Source organism: Acomys minous (genome assembly GCF_964271855.1).
Source record: "Acomys minous genome assembly, chromosome: 5".
Classification (NCBI taxonomy): domain Eukaryota; kingdom Metazoa; phylum Chordata; class Mammalia; order Rodentia; family Muridae; genus Acomys; species Acomys minous.
The window spans coordinates 119981474-119994760 of NC_140494.1; positions in this window are offsets into that span (position 1 = coordinate 119981474).

Here is a 13287-nt window from a genome sequence, read left to right on the forward strand (position 1 = left end):
TACATGAACTCCAGTGTCCCACAGCTTACTTTCAAGCCCTTCATCTTTATACATGAATCTAGGCGGACCGGCCCTCCCCTCCGGGGAACCACTCTGTGGGTTGTTGTACTGGAGTCCTGAATGTGGGCTCAGCAGGTCTGAGTTTCTAGTCATGGATTTTCCCAGTAAATAACTGACCTGAACAAGCTGTGTCTATACTCAGTTCCTGCTTCCCCACAGCGGAGGACAGGTAGACGCTCCTACAATAACACTAGGACTGGAAAGTGCTTTGTAAGCATTTTTACATGGCCCGCTTTCCTGATGTCTCCAAAGACAGCCTGTCCTTTCTCCCCAGGCTTTTGAGCTTGGTTCATGTTGACATCACCTGCAGAGCTTGTCCCTGTGATGGTCTGGTTTACATGGTTCTGGAGTGAGGCTCCTTGGATGACTGTGGTGGGCAGACAGCATTGATGAGAGCGGAGCTGGAGGGACATCTGATCCTTCCTCTCCTTCAAGGCTGGTCCTGGTCTCCTCTGTAGATGTCTGCACAGTCACAATGTACTGGAGGCCCTGAGCACTTATTTCACTAGACCTGCTCTGTCTATCTGTCAGGCCAGCCCCGCAGCTGGCTCACAGCCTTTCTGCTCCTTACCACAGCTGGCTTTTCCTGAACAGCTTGAGCAGGAAACTCAGCCAATCATGGTCCTACAGATGTTTCACTCTTTTTTAATGAAAACCAGCTCCCTTTCTGGGCTGGAACACGGAGTCCGCTGGACATGTCCCCTTAAGGTGCTGGCAGAACATCGACACTCAACACGTGTCCAAATGACCACCTTGTCTGCCCATCCTGCCTTCACTCACAGGCCTACTTGCTCCTTCTCCTCATCACTCTCCCCAACAAGTGACGTCACCCTTTTCCAGGCACTGACACTGGAAATGAGGCTATGCAGCCAAAGTGCAGAAGGTTAGGTCTGAGTTCAAATCCAAATGATTTAGCTTTCTCCTGCCCCGGTTGCCTCCAGTGGAGAACGGTGGTGATTGACGCCTGACACTTGTTTGAATCTACTGTCACAACAAAAAACTTGCTCAGGGTCACTGCTCAAATGTTTTGAGGCTGCCTTGGGTGCGCCTTCTCTCCCATGGTCCTCCAGGGGCCCTTCCTCACCCTCTCTGCTCAGTGTTGGTTTACTCTATAAGTTTCTAAGGTCTGCATGCCTCCAGATCTATTTTGTTTTATTTTTATGTCCATGTGTTCATGTATGTGTGGGTGCACATGTGTATAGGTGTGGGGTGTGCACATGTGGTATAGAGGAAACCTCAAGTATTGTGTCTCAGGCACCAGACACCTTGTTTTGTTGCCTGTGACTTATCAAATGGGCGAGGCCGGCTGGACAATGGACCCCAGGGATCCACCTGCCACTACATCCTCAGTGTTGGTAGCATAAGCACGTACCACATTGGTAGCATAATGCCCAGATTTTTATTTATTTTACTTTTATATTAATTCTGGGGCTTGAACTCATGTCCTCATGACTGCCAGGCAAGCACTCTGCTGACTAGGCTATCTGCCCAGCTCTGTGTCTCCAGGACTCGTTGCCTCCCTTCCATCCTGTCACCAAGGTCATCTTACTGAAAGACAATTCTGTTTGTTTAACTTCTCTATTTAAAAAAGAAAGCTGCCTGTCTTTGTCTGTACATTTCTTTTTTTAAGCCCACGCTGCCTAGCAGCCACCACCGCCAACACCCCACCATGCTGCTGTCCTGTGGGGAAGACTCTAAGCATTATTTGGTAAATCCACATCCTGTCAGAACCCATGGTGACGTCCTGAGCTGGCACACAGGCTTCGTATCCCAAAACACGTCCCTGGCTGTGTCTCATTTGCTGTGGCAACACCCCAGGGTGTGGCTGGCTTGAAAACAGCTCCCCTTGGCTTCTGCCACAGGGACAAAACATGCCAGCAAGACCTCTTACGAGACGAATTGTTCTTCCATTATTTTTACTTCTTTTCCATAAATCACAAAGTAGCCTTTCCCAGTAATTTTGATGCCTCTTCTCATAAAATGCTACCCAGAAACAGAACAGCAAAACTCTGAGGCAGAAGGATGGAGGATGGAGGTTTACTCTCAACAAGGACATAAATTCTGCATCTTCCCCTCAGATGAAATAACTTGAAGGCATCAGCCTTTGTCATTCTTCCTCAGGCTGTGTGCTCCCATCAGCCCTCTGTGACTTGGTGAGGTGGGAGACACTGGGAGTCATGGCGGACAATCATTGCTCAGAGACCTGGAATGAGTGTTACGGTTGGGGCATCCAGAGTGTGTGTGTGTGTGTGTGTGCTTTCAGAAAGCCCTGTATGAGCTGCCTAGAGTCACTTAGACCAGGCTCTAGTTAATCAACTGTTTGCACACCACCCCTGAGGTGGATCCAGCTGTAAGACAAGCAGGAGCAGGGTACATAGCGTGTGTCTTGTCTTAGTTTACTCTCTACTGCTGTCGTAAGTCACCACAAGCGAAAGCAACTTGAGGAAGAGAGCGTTGATTCGGGCTTCGTTGGCTGTGTCCTCCAAATCACAGTTTGTCATGAAGGGAAGTCAAGGCATGAACATAGAAGCAGGAAGCAGAAGCAGAGTCACAGAGAAATGCTGCTTCCCGGCTCGCTTCTCATGGCTTCTTCAGCCCGCTTTCTCACAACGTAGGACCACCAGCCTCTCTAGGCTGGGCCCTGCCACATCAATCCTTAATCACGAAAATGCCTGGTAGGCTCGCCTACAGGCCAACCTGATGGAGCCATTTTCTCAGTTGAAGTTCTGCTTTCAAAGAACGTGCTTTTCACTAGAACTATAAACAAAATGATGGCAGGGATACGGGGCATACGGGCTGTCGATGGCGCACACCTTTGATCCCAGCACTTGGAAGGCAGAGGCAGGTGAATCACTGTGAGTTTGAGGCCAGCCTGGTCTACAAAGTGAGTTCAAGACAGCCAAGGCTACACAGAGAAACCATGTCTCAAAAAAAAAAACAAAAACAAAAACAAGAGTCCTTGCCAAGGCTTCCTAAACCTGTCCTCTTATACCTCTTTTCGCCTGAGAAATTTATATTATATTTTGATATAGATATCTAAAACAGATAAAGAATCAGACACTTGCTGATAATAAATCATAAAGAAATTTGCTTCAAGCCAGTGATTTGGTGGCCATGTGATTTGCCACTTATTGATACTGACTTTAAGTTGTCATACTAATGAGGTGGACATGCTTGTCTATTTTTATGTAAAGAATTAACTTTTTTCCCAGACAGAGTTTCTCTGTGTAGCCCTGGCTGTCCTGGAACTCTCTTTGTAAACCAAGTTAAGACTCCAACTCAGAGATTCGCCTGCCACTGCCTCCCAAGTGCTGGGATTAAAGGCGTGTGCCACCACATCCAGCTGAGAACTAAGTCTTGACTGAATATTTGATGCTGTATCACAAGAGAGCATCTTCAGTGTTTCTCAGAGCTCACCAATAGTCTGATTTTATTGTTGTCAGTGCTGAGAACATTTCTTACCCTAAAAGCATAATGCAAAATGTCAGGAGTATGTGTGAGTCATTTCAGCACACGTTGGAAATCCTGCCCTAATCCCAAACTAATTTATCTCATGGTTTTAAGATGAAAATCAAATCCAGTCAAGACAATAATTAAAAAAAAATTAAACACACCCCAACACAACACATTCAAAGATACAAGAGTCTGGAAGGTGATGGAGAATATGCTTGAGGTGAGCATGGTGGAGCATGCCTGTAATCCCAGCACTTGGAGATGCAGAGGCCAGCCTGGTCCACAAAGTGAGTCCAGGACAGCCAAGGCTACACAGAGAAACCCTGTCTCGAAAAACCAAACCATTACTACTACTACTACTACTACTACTACTACTACTACTACTACTAATACTAATACTAATAATAATAATAATAATAATGAAAATATACTTGAAGTCTTTGTTTCTGATAACTAACCACCCACTCTGTTCCCATAAAAGCAAAAAACCTTGGTATACTTTGAAAGCACTGCAACTCACAGCATACATAGGGTCAGAGTGGACCTAGGGTGTTTGCCAGTGACAGTGGCAGGCCAAGTGTGTGTTTATGTTCATAACAGAGGCTACGGTGAAATTGAGAAATTCCAGGCTGTTGGGCACTGCCAGAAACCCTGCTGATTTATTACACATTTGATTTGGAATTAATTTTGGGTTGTTGCACATTCAGAAAACTTTTATGCCTGAACAGCTGAAGAGAACAGCAGAGCCCAGTTGTACAACCCTGTGCCCACAGCTATGCGCAGAGGTTGAATTGGAGTCCACCAAAGCCGGAGCTCTAGATCCGGCTTCTTAAGCAGCTGGGCTCTGCATAAAGCATAGCACTGCAATACTCTGCGTTAGCTGCCTGAGTGGAAGATGAGTTCTGTGGCGTCTGTCTTCCTCTGTCTCTGCAAAATATGGTAGACACTACAGTTATCGTGCAAAGATGCGTGAGGGAAGGTCTGTTTGCTGTGGCCCCACAGGGAAAGCCTCACTGCTTTGCTCTCATCGCCCTCTAGTGCCCAGACTGGAGTATAGCTGTGCTAAAGGGACCACAGCCTGGCACGGAAGCACCAAGCTTGCACTCCCTTTGCAGGGGGATAAAAAAAAAAGATCCTGCTTTAAATCCCAGCCGTGCCACTTGCCAAACTGTGGGGCTGGCCCCCCTCCGTTTTAAACCTCAGCTCCCTTGGCTGTGAAGTGGCATCTTACACCATTTGTGTTCTTGTAAGAATTAAAGAGTAGGTAAGTTGGAAGTTATTTCACAGTACTAACAAACAAAACGAAACGAAACAAAATAAAACAAAACCCGCTCTCCCAAAATAGATCACCACTAAGAGTCTCCACCGTAAGCGCGTTGTAAAGCATAAGGCTGGGGAGACCTTATCTGGAGCAGCTGTCACCTCGTGCTACTGTCAACTGTTTATGCTCCATTTCCTTGCTAGAACGTGAGATGCAGGAAAAGGATGCCAGGTCTCATCGCAGACAGTCTGGCCTGAGATGGGAGCTCAGGAAATGTTTGCTGAGAAAATGCTGAAGAAAAAAAAAGATGAAGAAAAAAAAGAAGAGGAAGAAGAAGAAGAAGAAGAAGAAGAAGAAGAAGAAGAAGAAGAAGAAGAAGAAGATTTTCCCCTGACACTAACAATACCTTGTGGAGCCAGGCACAGTGTCAAAAGCCTGTGCACCTTGGGGAGGCAAACGCAGGTGGATCACTGTGAGTTCAAGGCCAGCCTGGTCTACAAAGTGAGTCCAGGACAGCCAAGGCTACACAGAGAAACCATGTCTCAAACAAAACAAAACAAAATAATGTCAGAATAAAATATCTGTCAACTTTATTAGGCCCTATTTGAGAGGTCAGGCTAAAGGCAAGGCATGGCCCTCTAATTGAAAGCTTGCGCCCCAGTGGTGCAGATTCAAAGCCTGGAGGAGGAGGAAGACTTGATGCCTCCTGCTTTGATGGAGCTTGTATCCTGAGAGGACTAAATAAGCCGCATCACGACCAGATAGAGGACCACAGCAGGTGGGGCAGAGAGTAATTAAAATCATTATGAAACATTTTAAGTAGTAGAAAAGTGAAGAATACAACAAGCTCTAATGTGCTTCTCCAGATTGACAGTGAGCAGTTTTCCACATAGTTATGTGACGTGGTCCTTCTCTTTTCTCCTCCTCTTCCTCCTCTTTCTCTGCTTCTTATCCCTTCTTCTTCAACATGTTTTCATTTTGTGTGTGTGTGTGTGTGTGTGTGTGTGTGTGTGTGAGCATGCACATGTGGGCACACACAGCACAGCTGAGCTCAGGTCTTCAGGCTTGGCGGCAAGTGCCTTTCCCTGCTGAGCCATCTCTCTGGGCCCTTCTTCAGCCTTTGTTAAAACGCTCTACAACAGACTCCACACTTGAACATTTTTTCCCCTATGCACTTCAGTGTCTATCATTAATAACTTAAGAATAAACAAAATTTTGAAATTTTGTGTAGGTACATTTCTTATACTTATACTTTATTGACAGTGTCTTATAACCCAAAAGTAACTAAATTTATAGCTATATAACATAATTATAATAATATCAAAAAATTGCTGACTATCGTAATGTGACATTGAAAATAAAATTTCACAAATAGCTTGTTGCCTAATCACCTGAGCTAAGTAACTTACTATAAGTGCTTTTTCTTTCATCTTTGCTGGGACCTTTATGACTTTATTTCACTGCTTAAGAGTGTCATAAAGGGAACACACATGTGTAATTATTATTCTGGTGTCCCAGGTGTGTTTGCTCTTGCTTCTTATCTTGCGACTTATTTGTTGAGGAAGCCGGAGGACCTCTAGCTCCTCTCACACTAGACACATTCTTCTGTCCCTCGCTTTTCTATAAAGTGCTCATCAGAGCTGGTCCTGAAAACGGTCATTAGATCCAGCCGGGGTCAGCAGTGCGGCTGCACTGCCTTGTTGGAGACGGACACAAGAGAACAATAGATAGTGCTAAGCCTGTCTTTCAGTGTTGCAGCAGAGTGTTATTTCAGGCAGCTCAGAAGTTAAGACTGTTTGCTGCTCTTGCAGGGGACCCAAGTTTGGTTCTCAGCATCCATGTTGGGTGGCTCACAACTGCCTGTGTGCTCCAGCTCCAAGGGAGTCAGTGCCCTCTTCTGGCCTCTGCAGGCACTGCACTCATTTGTACATAGATATATGCCTATACATAATTTAAAATAAAAACATAAAAACAGTATTTTTAAAAGATTTACCTTGATGGCTGACTTTTTCTTTTTTCATCACTAAGTCTTGGCCTTGGCTGGAAGTCAGATCCACTTTTCTTTAAGAATCTTCATACCTGTCTGTGTTTATCTTGCCTCACATCAGGATGGAGCAGCCATTATACATGGCTCATAAAAGCAAGTGGTATAAGACCAAAAAAACTCCTAACTGTGTGAATGTTTTGTTTTGTTTTGTTTTGTTTAAAAAGTTAGAGGGAGATTCAGGAGGGGCAGATCAACAAGGCCATGGCCTGGGACCCCAACCCACCCTTCTCAGGTGCTGGTGGGAAGCTGTAGTCCAGGAAGGGCCACAGCAAGAAGGGCAAGTGAACTTCTGAGACTTGTGTCCCTGGGACTTCCTGGACACCTCAGGGTGTGCTGGGACCTTTGCTGAGACGGAGGGTGGGCCCTAATAAGTACACCTGAGGACTGAAAAAAAAAGTTAAATACATTTTTACCATTCGACCCATATGTAAAATGTGTCCTTATTAGAGAGAAATAGCAATTCACATTCACATGAAAGCCTGAGCACACATGTTCAGAGCAGCACCAAGCATAATCCACCCAAACTAAAAGTCCTACAAATATTTAATAGCCAGTAAAAGCTTAACACACTGTGGTATGTCTATACAATGGAATATCATGCAGCAGGAAAAAAGGAATGCGCTGTTGTTAGAAATACCAACGTAGTTAAATCTCAGTTGCTAACAAGTGCCTGGGGCTACGTAGGTGGCTCAGTGGGCAAACGCCTCTCTGTAAAACCATGAGGACCTAACTGTGAACCCCCAGAACTGTAAAAGTTGGATACAGAATCATGTCTATCACCTCACTGTTGCCAAAGAAAGATTGGGGCTTTGAGACAAGAGACCCCCCTGAAACTTGAGGGTCAGGAAGCTGTATGTGTAGAAGAGTAGCCCTTAAAATGGGGTGCTATGTGGGGTGCTATGTGGGGTGCTATGTGAAGCCCCACACCGGAGACTCTCCTCTGACCTCCACATGCATGCCGCTCCATGTGTGAGCTCCCGGCTTCTCGTGTGTACATATCATACGCACAGAGAGGGTCTTTTCATCGGCTTCCCACTGTGGAGCAACCTGGAAAGAGCAAAACGATAGAACCAGAGACTAGGTCAGCAGTGCCAGTGGAGGAGCAAGAACAGACTGTAACAGAGCTGAGGGCAGTAGAATAGTTTTGTGGCCTGGTGGGGTTGGGTGTCTGGGAGTGTGGGGATGCTATAGACTGATACAGAAGCAGCAGCAATGAAGCTTAAAACTAACAACAACAATACAACAACAACAACAACAACAACAACAATAATAATAATAATAATAAATGAATGAGCAAGGTTTCTGGCGTGTGTGCAACCTGACCCATCTGTGCATGTCCCTAAAAAGCTTGGTGAATAAACTAAATGCCAGTCTGGGTGGGGCTTGGGGAAAGGTGGTCGGTCATCCAGTAAGAGCTTGAGAGGTAGGTGGGTCCAACCCCTGGAGGACCCTACAAACACCAGGCAAGGAACCTGCTTCTCAAAGACCATTCTGGTTACTATGTGAGGAAAAGAACACATATTTCTACATTTTAAAACTATGGCCAAGCAGAAAAGCAAACACAATCATGCCTCCAAAAAGAAGTCCCATTAACAGGAAAACTGGAGCAGGACCGAGGCCTGGGAGGGAGAGGAAAGCTCTCTTGCTTCGCCAGTGTGGTTTGGCCAGTGGTTAGAAATTCCTTGTTTGGTTCATTTCAAAGTGGCAGGGACAGGAGTTCTCAGAAATGTGTGTACTTGACCTTCTGCCCTGGGGGATAAACAAATGTGGTGTTTCCAGGCTTTTCAGAGGGTCTTGGGTACAGGGTGACATGATCCATACCACAGGAACCCACCTCCATCCTGCTGCCAGCTCCCAGCGGGGGGACCATGCTGTAAACACGGGCATAGGAGGCCAGGGCAAGTTTGAACACTTCTAAGGGCGCGTTCCTATGCCTTCTCCCAGGAACAATGGGGCTTAAAGGGGAAAATGGCGCCTCACTGGCAGGGTACTAACTACCATCTCAGAAAAACACTGCAGAGTGAGCTTGGTCAAGACTGGTAGAGGCCCTGTGAGTGTCAGCGCCAAGCAGGAGGAGTTGGGGGGCGGGGCGGGGGCGGGGCTATGTGATGGCTGCTACTGTGGAAAGACTGGACAGTCATCAAGGTGTTTGCTGGAAACGACAGGTTACAGAAAAGCAAAAAGTCGAGGTCTGGAGGGGTGGCTCAGCTCTGGAGGTGAAAATGCACAAAAGGACCTGAGCTCAATTCCCTGAACTTGACTTAAAAAATAAAAATAAAAAAAGCCAAGTTCCTGGAAAGATAGCTCTGTGGTTAAGAGCACCGGATGCACTTGCATAGGACCTGGGTTGGCTTCCCAGCATCCGTGTGGAGGCTCACAGCCGTTTGTAACTCCAGTCCCAGGTAACCCAACTCGCTTGCCTTACATCCATAGACATGCCACACATGTGGTGGTGCACAGACATATATGAAGGCAAAACATGTAGGAACACGTACATGTAGACATGTGCTCATGCACTCACAGTCACACAAAATGCCCAATTGGAGATGATTAAAATGGCCACACAGTCATTCCTCTTGTTGGTAAAAAGCAATCTTCCAATAGCCAGGCGGTAGCGGTGCACGCCTTTAATCCCAGCACTCGGGAGGCAGAGGCAGGCAGACTGCTGTGAGTTCGAGGCCAGCCTGGTCTACAAAGCAAGTCCAGGGCAGCCAGGTCTACACAGAGAAACCCTATCTTGAAAACCCAAAAACCAAAACCAAAACAAACAAACAAAAAAACTTCCAGCTTAAGAGCATAGAAGTCTGAGCTGGCCCCTCTTTGAAGGTGAAGGTAGAGTTTGCTAGTCTCCGCTCCAAGGGGCCCTTGAGTCTGATTTCTGGAAAGTTCCCACACCTCTTTCCTGCTCTTTCTCCTCTTCAAAAGTGCCCTGGCCACCTGGATGCAGGCAACGGCTTGTCAGTGAAGGGCTGGGGCGTGGCCCACTGGCATCACCAGCATGACGACCAGAGCCAAGCCAGGGGATCCATTTCAAGTGCTTCTTTCAAGGGAAATCATTCGATATGCCTAGCCCACAGTCCTGCAGTCTGGACAGGCACAGACAAAGCAGAGAACTCCAACCCAGAGGCCCAACCCCTGTCTACACTAACGTTGGTAATTGCTCTTCCACAAAAAGAGAGGGAGGGAGAGACAGAGTGATAATAAAACTTATCTTTAACTGTCTCTGAAAACCCCATAAAAGGCCAGTGAGTTCCCTGGAGTTTCCCACGAGTTGCCTTTCATGTATTTATCACAGCCCGGGTTCAAATTCCCAGGGTCAGGGAGACACCTGGGGAAGCCGAAAGTACAAATAAGACCTGAGAGGGGAGTGAGGAGAAGCAGGTTCCAGCCATGGTGACCCCAGTGGCTTGTCATGGTTGTCACCCACCTCTGAGTCTCAGTTTCCTCAAGTGTAAGTTAAACACCAGGATATTGTATCATGCTGCCTTACTCTCCAGGGTGTAGGTACCTTGTTCTTAGCTTTCTGCCTTCTGGCCTGGGGTGTAGCTCAGTGGCAGAGCACTTGCCTGGCATACACAAGGCCTGTAAGGTCCATCCTTAACCTTAGAAAAAGTTATTTTCAGCGGGGCATGGTGGCGCACGCCTTTAATCCCAGGACTCAGGAGTCAGAGACAGGCAGACCACTGTGAATTTGAGGCCAGCCTGGTCTACAAAGTGAGTCCAGGACAGCCAAGGCTAACACAGAGAGACTCTGCCTCAAAAAACAAACAAACAAACAAAAAGTTATTTCCCACCTTCTTTTTATGCATATGTGTGGGTATGTGCACATGAGTGTAGTACCTTCAGAGGCCAGAAGAGGGCATCAGATATTTTGGCGCTGGAGTTAACAGGTGTGTTGTGAGCTGCCAATGAGTGTTAGGAATTGAATGAGTCCTCTGGGAGAGTAGCAAACACTCTTAACTGCTGAGGCGTCTCTATAGGCTTCCCATCTTTATTAGCTGTGACCTTATGCCCATAGAAAGCCCTGTTCGAATGTGGCACTGCTACCCAAACCAAACCGAGCAGCAATTATGCTCCAGATTGCCCTTCTCGGTCAGTCCCTTCCCCTTCCTTCTTACTGTGCTAGAGCAGGTTATGGTGAGACTTAAACGGCAGCTTTTCCTTCTTCTTCTTCTAGGGCTATGTCCCTCCGCACTTGGGAGGAGGGTTGCCTCCCACCTCCCCACCACTCACCACCCACCCCCGCCTGAGTTTCCCTTGGGTTGTCTCTCTCTATGTTCTGTTCTCTTCTGGAAGCTTTGGGTTCTGTGTGGACTGCAACTCAGATGATCACTAGGCGAGCCACCCTAGCAGCCTGCGTCTTCCTGTCAATGCGCAGAGAAGGCAGCTATGGAGTGTTCTCTCTTCACATCACTACTCCAGGGTGATTATGTCACTTCCCTAGGTGCTAGATGATAGTCAAACACACAGGGAGAGGGCTTTCACGAGCAGCGAGCCCAAGGTTCTTGGTGCTCACAAGGAAAACTGCAGAGAGTGGTGTGTGTGACAGGGCACACCTGCCCTGCCCTCAGCTTCCCAGAGAGGCAGTCTTCTTAATAATCATTCTCTACGGCATGCTGTCGTTGGACTGTGTTGCCCACACACCATGTGTTGGGTGGGGGGGGGGGGAGGCGTGGCTCTGTCCTTGAGGTGCTTGCCTTGCTTAGCAAGCATGAGAACCTGGGTAGGATCCACAGAGTCCATGTCGGAGAGCTGGGGAGGGGGGAGAGGGAGGAGAGGCCGAGGAGATGGTTCAGTGGGTGAGATTATTTACTAGACCTGAGTTCAAATCCCCAGTAGCCATGTAAAATAAAAATTTTAAAAAACCTGGGCATGGTCACATGTGCCTGGCACTCTGGTGCTATGAGGCAGAGACAGATCTTAACCAGGAGCTTGCTGGCCCATCAGCCTAGCCTAAAATAGTGAGTTTCCTGTCTTAAGGTGGAGGTGATAAAGCAGGACGTCTGACATCCTCCTCTGGCCTCCATGGCTACATACCTCTCCCACTCCCCCTTTCTCTTACTCCCCCCTCTCTCCCTCCCTCTCTCTCCTTCCCTCTCTCCCTCCCTTTCTCTTTCTCTCCCAGTCCCTCTCTCTCCCTCCCTCTTTCCCTCCCTCTTTCCCTCCCTCTCTCCCTTGCTCTCTTTGTCTCTCTCTTCCTTTCCTTCCCTCTCCCTCTCCTCCCCACCCACCACACAGAGGCGTGTGTCTTGATGTGGCTGGGGAGGTAGAGACAGGCAAATCTTTTGGGCTGGCTGGCTAGATAGTCTAGCCTGATTAGCAAACCTCAGGCCAGCAAGAGATCCTGCAGATAGATAGATGGATAGATAGATAGATAGAGTATATGACCACTGAGAAATAACACCTGAGATTGTCCCCAGACTTCTACATGTATACACATGCATGATAAATGTTCACACTTGTGAACACGCACGAATACACACTCACAGCAAGAGGTCAACGATCAATTTCAGATGTTTCCCTCACCTGCTTCTCCACTTCATTTTCTGAGATGGTATCTCAGGGAAACTGGCTGACCAGAGAGCACCCAGGATCTGCTGTCACTAACACCTACCTCCTAGTGCTAGGGTTACAGGCACACATCACCATGCCTGGCTTTTTATGTGGGTGCTGGGGCTTGGTTGGATTTGGGTCCTTACCCACTGAGCCATCTTGCCCAGCCCTAACTTCCTTCCTTTCTTCCTTCCATAACAGCTTCTAGCGCCACTCAGAAACTCTCTGGAAATGTGAAAACTATTAAGGTCCTCAGAAGACGGGGCCAGCTGTTTCTAAGTTTCTGTCTCCGTGTGCTGAGTGTGCAGAGATCTGTCTTAGTTTGCATCTGTGCAGGGAAAGATAATAATCCTTCCAGTTACGATGGCAGCGAGCAGGATGATGTCTGATGCAGGCTTGCTGTGACAGGGCATCTTGGATGTCAACTTGACACAGCTGGAAAGAGGGTGTGTCAATTGAAGAACTGCCTCCACCTGATTGTCCTGTGATTGATAATTGACTTAGGAGCACCCACCCACTTTGGGTGGTGCCAGTCCCTAGGCAGGTGGTCCCGAGTTGTTTAAGAAAGCAAGCTGAGCACAAGCCAGAGGGAGCAAGTCAGGAGACAGTATTCTTCTGTGGTGTCTGTTTCAGTTTTTCCCTCCATGTTCTTGCTTAGTCCCTTCCCTGACTTTCCTCAGTGATGGACTGTGATGTGAAAATGTAAGTCAGGGGGTTGGAGAGATGGTTCAGCGGTTAAGAGCACTGGCTGCTCTTCCAGGGGACCTGGGTTCAATTCCCAGCACCCACATGGCAGCTCACAACTGTCTGTAACTCCAAGACCTGACACCCTCACACAGACGTTCATGCAGGCAAAGCATCAATGCACATTAAAAAAGAAAAATGTAAGTCAAACAAACATTTTCTTCTCCAA